Below are 9,531 nucleotides of genomic sequence, written 5' to 3'. Positions count from 1 at the left end.
AGTAATGAGATGAGTTGTGAATAGTAGTGAGATTTGTGAGTTAAAGTTGATGAATAATAATGAATAGTAGTGAGATGAGTTGAAATGAGTTGAGATGACTTGCGAATACAAACCAGGCCTTACACTTCCTCTTATATCTCTGCAAACTTTGTGGTCTTCTATTTAATTAAGATATTTTTTGTTCAGTTGTGTGATTTTGTAGTATGCCAAGATGCATATGGGAACTTCATCATCAACAAAGCAATTGAAGTGCTCCAAACAATGCTGATGGGTATTTTTATGGTTTACAGAGTTTACGTGCAAGGCGCGTATTCACTGTTGAACTACATTTTTTATATGGTAAATATGAATTTTAAGATGCATATAAATTATAACAAGAAGTATGATAAGTGTAAAAATAATCATAAATCTATCCAACAAATTTTACAAGTGATTATAATTATAATTGAAAAAAATGAAGGAAACAAAAAGTGTAAAATTATTGAACACATAACAAATCAAATGTTTAAAACTCATCATATTGAAATCATAGCAGGGCATGCGTTCTTCTTGTTATGAGACCAATGGTTTGTAATTAATAACTAGACGGGGTTTCCCTCTCTCAGTTTCTACATTTTTCTGGACATAAAATGCAGCACAAGTTATCTGGTCCACAATCTAGAATAATTATGAGACAATTATTCATCTAGAATAATTATGAGACAATTATTCATCTAGAATAATTCTGAGACAAAATTATGTCCATAAAATGCCTACTACCCCGGCCACCCCTTTGATATTGCTAGTAGGTTTACTACTCTTGGTAGTATTTCCATTGTTAAACTTGTTTCCTTTTTGCTCTTAGTAAATCCTATGATCCCTGTGCTAAGCTTGTTAATTCTACTCAGTATTACCCTGCTGCCAAAACTAAGTACATTAAAAAAATATTTTCCCAGAGCATGCTTTATGTCGAACCAAACATGTCCATATATACAGACTCCTTCAAAACTGCTGCGAGTTATTTTTCTCCAGGTTTTCATTGGATTCCTAAGAATCTTGCAAAAACATCTTATCTATTGTGTTGTCTCCCATCCTTTACTTCATACTTTCTTAATCTTATTCAATTCCTATTTCTGTTGGCGCCACCCCGGTTGTAAAGAATCCCAAGGGTCGTGTCTTTAAGACCCTTTTTGCTAGAAAAAGCATTTAGAGCATGAGTATGTAGATGGTTGACCTCAGGTTATGTGTTACAAAATGGAACAGAAATATGAGTGACGATAGGATTAGTGAGTGTTAAGTTTAGTTTTGGTTGATTCCATGATAAATAAAATGTTTAGATCTAATTTGTCTATTAGTTCTAGATTTGGTATGCCCTCTAATATCATTAATGAGGACTTTTCTATTGAAGAAACAGATAATGTTGATTTTAATAAATGGAGTATTCCAAAGATTGATGCTAAATCCATTTACAAAATCAGTTGGGTTTAGTCTGCTTTTAAGGCTAAGTTTAATGTTAAAACTGTTGAACAAACCTATGCTATTTCTAAAACCCATGAGAAATGTTGCCTGTTTAACAGAAAATCGATTCAAGATTTAACTTAAACCAACATACTTGGAATGATACAATCTTCTCTGTATAGTGGAATATGCATCCACACCTTTTTTCCTTTGGGGAGAAGAGCATTCTCATTCAACATGTGTTGAACAATATGCCAATCGATATGTTATCAGTTTTGAAATTGCTGAAAACAGTGTTTGCAACACTTAAAAGGGTTTTTTCTGATTTCCTTTGGGGTTCTTCGATGGAGATTAGAAAGCGCAAGTGGATTTCATGGAAGATTATTTGTAAACCAGTGAATGAGGGTGGTCTTGGCATTAGAGATTTGATAGAGGTGCAAGAGTCTTTGCTTATGAAATTTGGTTGGAAATTGATAGAAGGGGAATCTATGTGGGCAGATTCTTTCAGAAAGAAGTATCTTGGCCGTGATCATATTTATAATGTGATGCAAATGAACAAAGTCTCCCGGTTTTGGAAGGGCGTAATATATTTAATGTCTAAAGTGATTTTGAACTCTAAGTGGATTGTTCGGAATGGTCAGTTAAATTCTTGGATGGATAATTGGGTGGGATGTGGTCCTTTGAAGGATCTCATTCCGGTGGTCGGAAGTAGTTAGTTGTCTGTTGCTGAGGTAATTGATGAAAGAGGTCCGAAAGTTGAAATTATTTGGGACTTTGTCACGCCTAATTTGTTGAAACGAATTTGTGAGTTAGGTGTTCTACTTCTGCAGGGGCAAGATACTTTTGTGTGGAAACATTTTTTGGATGGAGAATTCACCACTAAATCTGCCTGGGATATTTCTAGGCAACGTGGACAAGTAGTGAATAGAGGAAGTGGCTTTGGCATGCGGCTATTCCCAAGAAAATGTCTTTTCTCTTTGGAGGGCTAAGAAAGGAGCAGTGCCGACTAATGATATTATTAAACACCTGGGCATTACGTTGGCCTCTAAATGCCATTGTTGTGCGATGCCTCAAGTGGAAACTTTGCATCATATTTTATGTGAGTGGACATGTGCTCAAAAGGTGTGGAAGTTTTTTGCAAACCTTTGCTAGATAAGGTTGCCGTTGATCTGAAATTGAGAGGGTATGGTGTCTTTTTGGTAGCAGCGAACGACGTTCCACTCTCAAGTAGGTTGGATACGTGGTGCTCTTCCTATTATTATTTCTTAGGTTTTATGGAAATCTCGATGTGTGGCTAGAATGGAAGGTATGTCTGTTAAGATAGAATATATTATTCGAAATGTGAAGTTTTTACTTAAAGATGTTTCTTGTAATCTGAAAAAATTCCAGCATATGGGAAATAATGATTGTTTGGTGATGAAAAGTTTAAATATTCAGAGTACGACGTTCCACTCTCAACCTTGATTGTTTCCCTGATTTAACTTTTGCTTTGGATGATCCTAACATTTTTAAAGTTTTGACTTTAAATATTTTGATATCTACGTTTGATATGGAAGAATGTAGCAAACCTATTGCCATACTTTACCGTATTCATTATCAAACATTAAAAACTAATTTAAATCCTAAAGCTATTTTAAAAATTTTGGGAAATAAAACTTTGTTAATTCAGAGTCCTACTCTTGATGCTAATATTCAAGTTCCAAAAATGATTCAGTGGAAAGATATTACTCTTCTCGATTAATGGACTTTAGAACATGAAGTTTCTCCTGCTAAGGTTATTTCTGATGAACTTAACCTTGATTATATTCAGCAATATTTGAACGATACTGTTAAAATTAGTTTTGATCAACCTTTGGTAAACAACGAAGTGAGAAATTCTTTTGCTAGAACTAGAAGTTCCTTTGTCAGATCTATTGCTGATAACCCAGAAAGAAGAGACCAAAATCTTAGAAATTTTTTGGAAGATTCAGTAAAAATTGCTAAACCTGATTTAAAATTGAAAGGCGTCTCTACTGCCTCTCAGGTTACTTCTGCTTATTACACTACCAAGGATACTGACGTATCTAACGGTAAGCCATAAAGGAAGAAACTGATAAAGAAGAAGAAAATGCTTCATTTTTATCCCCAACAGCTTCAAATATGGTTGCTCCTAATCATCACATATAGTTTACTGTGATAAATAGAGTTTTTGAAGTTGATTTAATTGGTTTATATAATGAATATAGTTCTGCTAAAAATAGTGATAAGAGAAAATCTTATCATACTACTTTTTCTGATTCTGAAAAATTACATGTTAAAAGGAAATGGAAAAAAAAAAAAAAATGAATGCCCTACATAATTACATACTTTTCTTTGATTTCGTTGAAAATTATTATGTTTTTAAGTTTAGTTTAAATGTTGTTAAAATCAATTTTGTCAAAGAAGAAAGAAAGACTATGGTTAAATCTAGCTAATCTCATTTAGAGACAATGGTTATTTCTCATAAGGGAGCATAAATAAATGCTTCTCCCTTTAAAGTACCCAATGCCGATCCCAACGCCAACGCTACCACTTTCACTGAAACAAAAAAGATTATTGAACAAAACAATTATGTCAATCAAACTCTTCATGTGGTTAGCAATTGGACCATATTGAAGAAAAAGGTCGAAAGTCTTGTTTCTACTTTGACTCCCAAAATTGAAAAACCTATTATTATTTTACTAGAGAATAGGCAAGGTCCCAAGACCAAATAGGCCAACACTCTTGATAAAATTAATCAAATACTTGCTAATTTAAAGAAAGAACAACCCTCTACCAGTACTTTAAATAGTAATGACAAGAAAGTTGTTTCTGATTTTTCTACAGAAGAATCATCTGATAAGAACAAGGGGGCGAAAGGGTGGAAGTCGGGAAACAAATAAGTAGATAAGATAGAGAAAATATAAAGAAAGAGACCAGATGACTGGAGTTGAAGTAGGGACCAGATAATTGGAATTAATAAAATAATGAAAGCAAGGACCAGATGACTGGAGGTCCAGATAACTGGAAGTAGTGAAAATGAAAGTAGATTAAAGCAGGACCAGATAACTGGTATTAGTGATAAATGAAAAATAAAAGAAAATATGTGTTTTCTTAAGGAGATTCAGGACATTCTAAATGAAAACTACACTTCAAAATGGGCTCCTGAGCTTAAGGAAGCCCTCACTCTAATGAGCCATTTGGATTACATCAACGACTATATAATTCGGGCATGGGGATTCATATTGGAACCTCAAGAGGTCACGCGAAGTTTTGAGTTACAACTCTCTAGACCCCGTGTCTTAGAAGTGGATAATTCATTTTGATAATTTTGTAAGCCACAAGGATTATGGTTTAAACCATAATCTTGGACTAGTTTACTTCTTAACCAGAACAAATAATTCCTCTTCGTTTGTGGTACCTTGATAGGCGTTCAATCACTGATTTAAACTTAAGGCTCTCTCTCAAGCGGTCTGCATAGCTCTTTTATCCATCATGGACTGTCTCTTATTTTAACCCTAATGAAAATGATTCATTCCTACTGTTCACACAAAACCTTAGGATCAAGATTTTACACTCCCCATATTTGTGTCCCAAATAATGGCGACATGTATTTCTACTAATATAGTGCTTCGCTTGAGGCCATTTAATGGCGTCGGGAAGACTATTATAATTAAATCCTACTAAGGCTAATGTTTCTCCCAATCACTTAACTCTCATGGACACAAGTTCTAATTGCATCCTCTAAGTTGGATAGTTCATTCTGCCTGTTCATCCTAAAAATCAATACAACTCTAATATGCAGAATACTTTTTAATCCACCTTCAATATCCTTCCTCTTAATTTTAAAGGGTATTATATATCTACACGGGTACGAGAAAATAGTACTACTAACGAGAATTCTTACCCTTCCCTCTTGGGGTAACAATTCAGTTTATGAACTGAATACTCGTGTGATGCTGCAGACACTAAAAACAATGACACGCTTAAATTAAACAATGTACAAGCCACAAATCTCAATGGTTTGACATTGCTTAATGTTAACCATAAAGCAGTACTCCTATTAACCATAGTTAAACTATCTTAGCTAAGTTTAATGATACAGAGGTCTTAGAAAATACCAGTGGCAACACCGACTTCTTTAGTTTCTAGAGTGATCCGCATTTACATCTCTAGAAGCGGTCTGCATCTACATCTCCAAGAGTAGTCCGCATCTACATCTTCAGGAGTGACCACGTACACTATGACACCCCCAGACCTTGCTTGGGATTGGATGGAGACTTAAAGTGTCGGGACATGTAACTCAAGCTCACACACCCCTCATTCATGATAGTTATCATGCAATGCATCTAACATGTTTCTAGCAGTATGCAATAATCGCAATGGAAAAGTCTATTTTTAAGTATAGTTTTGAACAATTAAATATGGTACCAAATAAAAGTAACTATTAATCCCAAAATACTTGTTCAAAATCTTCCAACACAAAATAAGGGTTTAAACCACAACCCTTGTGGCTTACAAATCCAAGTATCCAAAAGAAAAACCACATTGTTTCTTGACCAAAATCAGAAGGTCCTATTTTACCTTGTCCTCAAAATCTTTTGCAGGTTCTCAAAAAGCTTTAGTATTTCATATATGAAGTTCTCGGCCAACTCTAGTTGTTCTACTAACGTTGGTTCCATAGAATGCTTAGGGCTCTTCGGGGCCTCCTTAACCTTTACGGGATCCTCATGTTTCCATTTTTCTATCGCTATCGTCTATTCTTGTCACAACTTATACCGTTTTGGAGGAAATGGTAGTGAAAACTAACACGGTGAGATTTTAAGAAATCTCAACAAGTTAAACCAATAATATACAAGAAGATAACATAAGCATAAATAAGGCAAACCATGAATATGAATGCATAAGCATGGACATGAACTTTGACTGAAAACTCACTTCTTCCTTGTACATATTCTCTTAAAAAAAATGACCTTGTAATCATGTAACAAAGTAACAAAATGACCATATAACAAAATATCACAGTTTCGATTTATATCAATCACTTGTAATCATTAAACCATATAACAATGTGAGTAGACACCTCATGGCTGCCCCTAGAAACTATGGGCTCCCTGCTAGTTACTGCATCACATTGCTAACCTTTTTGACCGGGTGTGAGTACGTTAGAGTCCATATGATACTGCAGTTTGCAATTCGCCTTCACTACATTTTCCATGCATTGAACCCATTAGCGTTAGGCATGACTACTTGGCTCTGGAATCCTTTAAAAAAGATTCATTCGAAGTCCTAACTGTATTTTATCAACCTAGGGGTTACCACTTTAACTTAATCAATCCAAAGTGGACAAGGGAGTTCCACTAGGATATTCCCCGATCCTAGCATTGGGGTCGTGACAAAAATCATTTTCAATGTACAACCCGAAAAACATGAGACATGTGACTTTCATGCAATAATGTCATGTACTTGTGCCATATTCAAATACTGCATCACATGTATAGTTTGAAAGAATTAGAACATGTCGAGACATACATTGGTATACAACATGTGAAAATTCAATAAAATTAATACCATTCCTAAAAAACATTTGAACATAGCATGCACATATAAGACACAAATCATAGCATGTAACAAGTAGCAATTCCATAATTCAAATTGAACAATCAAGATGCAGAGTTTACACATAAACATAAATATATTATCCAAGAGGTGAGAGACTCACTTATAAATATTTAAAGAAAATGCCAACGATCCAGCAAGCTGAAAGTGTATGTTTTCAAACCATTAGACTTTGGAATCAAACATTAAACCAAACATGGTGGCGTGTATTGGGCTTTTATGCTTTTAACCTTAATCGGCTACAAGCTCTTCTTGTGACTCTTATAGCTTATATACACACGGTTTGAAAAACATAAGTGTGTGTGTGTAAGATAAGGGTGGTTTTACTCGACAAACCCTAATGGCCGAACATCTCCACTCCCTTTTTTCCATCTTGCCATCAAGCTTGAGTTCTTTGGAAATAAACCCTAGACAAACCATACCAACAAGGTTATGCATGGTTGCCTTCTTGTGGTCGAATCAGATACCTCATTTGTCCCATGGGACTTCACAACAAGGTTAAAACACACATTCTTCAACCCCCTTAGGCCAAACCTCTTCAACCTAAACCCTTATAAGAGTGTGCTCACTCATGAAGAGAAAATGAGATAGAAGATTTAGTTAGATTTCTTGCGATGTAATCCTTTCCCACAAAGTATTCTTGAATCTCCAGTCCTTACTTGTACGAAATAGGTGTTTCGATGAAAGAAGAATTGTGTTTGGTTTCCTTCTTCTAGAGTAGGCGAGTTAGAGAGGAGAGGAGAGGGAAAGAAAATTTGAAATGAAGCAAAATGACTCTTGGTTTTCCTCTAGCACAGGTAAGGGGCACTAGCAACCAATACCCCTCTTATAAATGCTCTTTATTCCCCACTCATTCTCTCTCCTATCATTACTAACTTTTGAAAGGGTGAAAAGTCTTCAGAAATCCCTTGCATGGGTGCCAAGTGGCCCCTTTCTTCTAGCCCTAGCCGAAAGTCTCTTTTTCTTCCCCCTTATCATTGCTTTCTCTTGGGAACCTAAGGGTCTCCCTTGCATGGAAGACCCTCCCTTACCGAATTCCCAAGCCTTCTTCCATCCCTTTTTGTGTCTAGACACAATAAACCTAAGGATAAGCAATGCATGGTTGCCAAATGGCATGGAATGGGCATATGACTCTTGCCATTCCCAAATTCCTCAAAGATTCTTCTAGAAGCTATTTGTGAGTGGTGTGTCCACCATGTGGCTGAAACCTTCTAGGAACTTCATATCCTAGTTTGCATGCTTGTCAAATGGCGTGCCTTTTGGAAAATCAAACTCTCCTCATGATTGCTTCTTCTAGATGTTCTAGAGTTCTTACGCATGAATGCCTTATGGCAAAAATAATGAGGGTGGCGTTTGTCCCTTGCATTCTCAGAAATCCTCTTCTCTTCCTTCATTCTTCCACTTTTGGGTCCAGATACAATGAATCTATAGAGTGAGATTGCATGATTGCCAACTGGCATGGTGGGATGTGTGGGGTTGGCATGTACCCTAGGTGAGTCGAAATCCTAAGGCTTCCCTCCTTCTTCACATGGCTTCTTCTAGAAGCTTAGAGCTTCATTGCCTAAAAGACAAGTGACGATGTCTCTTAGAAAAGATGACACTTCCTTTCCCTAGGAGTGTAACGATTATGGCTTAGGTTAACTCAAGGGTTTCTCATGCGGGCTCCTAACTCCTCACTCCAAACCTTAAACCCTTAAAGGGTCGAAATGACTAAGTGTTGGGCTTTTTCCTTGGGCTTGGGTGCCTATTGCACCTACACGAAACATGGTTTGATGAAAATCCCATACCCTGGTTCCCTTCAAACCAACAAGCTTAAGTCCATTTAGAAAATGAAAAGTGACAAGTAAGGACTTTGCTTAGACCAGATTATCACATACACTCGAGCGGGTATTTGAGGCTATGGCTTTAGTTTGTAACCTTCATTTGGGAAAACTCCCTTCTTCAAAGCAATAATGCGACAGTCTTTGATCCTATGACTTGGTCGACCACAATGGAAACAAGTCCCCGTAGCGACACTACACTCACCTACATGGTATTTACCGCACTGTCCACAAGACGGGAATGTGATAGGCATCTATCCCCCGACCCTGATGCCTTTTCCTTTGTCTGGTCTGGGAAACACTATCTTCTTTTCTGAACTTTCCTCAATAGGAGAAGCTCTCTTCCTCTCAGAGTTGATTTGGGCATTCACTTCCTTCTATTCAGCCTCTTTTATTGATACCATGTTGACCATCTCTTGATAGTTGTCAATCTGAAAGCAGGCCATCTGGTCGTAGATCCTTTGGCTGCAAGCCCCTGGTCTACATTCTCCATGTGGAAAACAGATGAGGCACAAACCTCCCTAATTTCATAAATCAGGAAGTGTACTGCTCAACCATCATGCTTCCTTGTACTAGTGACGTGAACTCGTGCGCCTTCTATTGCTAAACCAATTCTAGGAAAAATTGTTTATCGAACTCCTTTTTAAGCCTTCCCCAG

The sequence above is a fragment of the Juglans microcarpa x Juglans regia genome, chromosome 2S (assembly GCF_004785595.1).
Source record: "Juglans microcarpa x Juglans regia isolate MS1-56 chromosome 2S, Jm3101_v1.0, whole genome shotgun sequence".
NCBI classification, from domain to species: domain Eukaryota; kingdom Viridiplantae; phylum Streptophyta; class Magnoliopsida; order Fagales; family Juglandaceae; genus Juglans; species Juglans microcarpa x Juglans regia.
Note: the sequence above shows the minus strand (reverse complement) of the source record.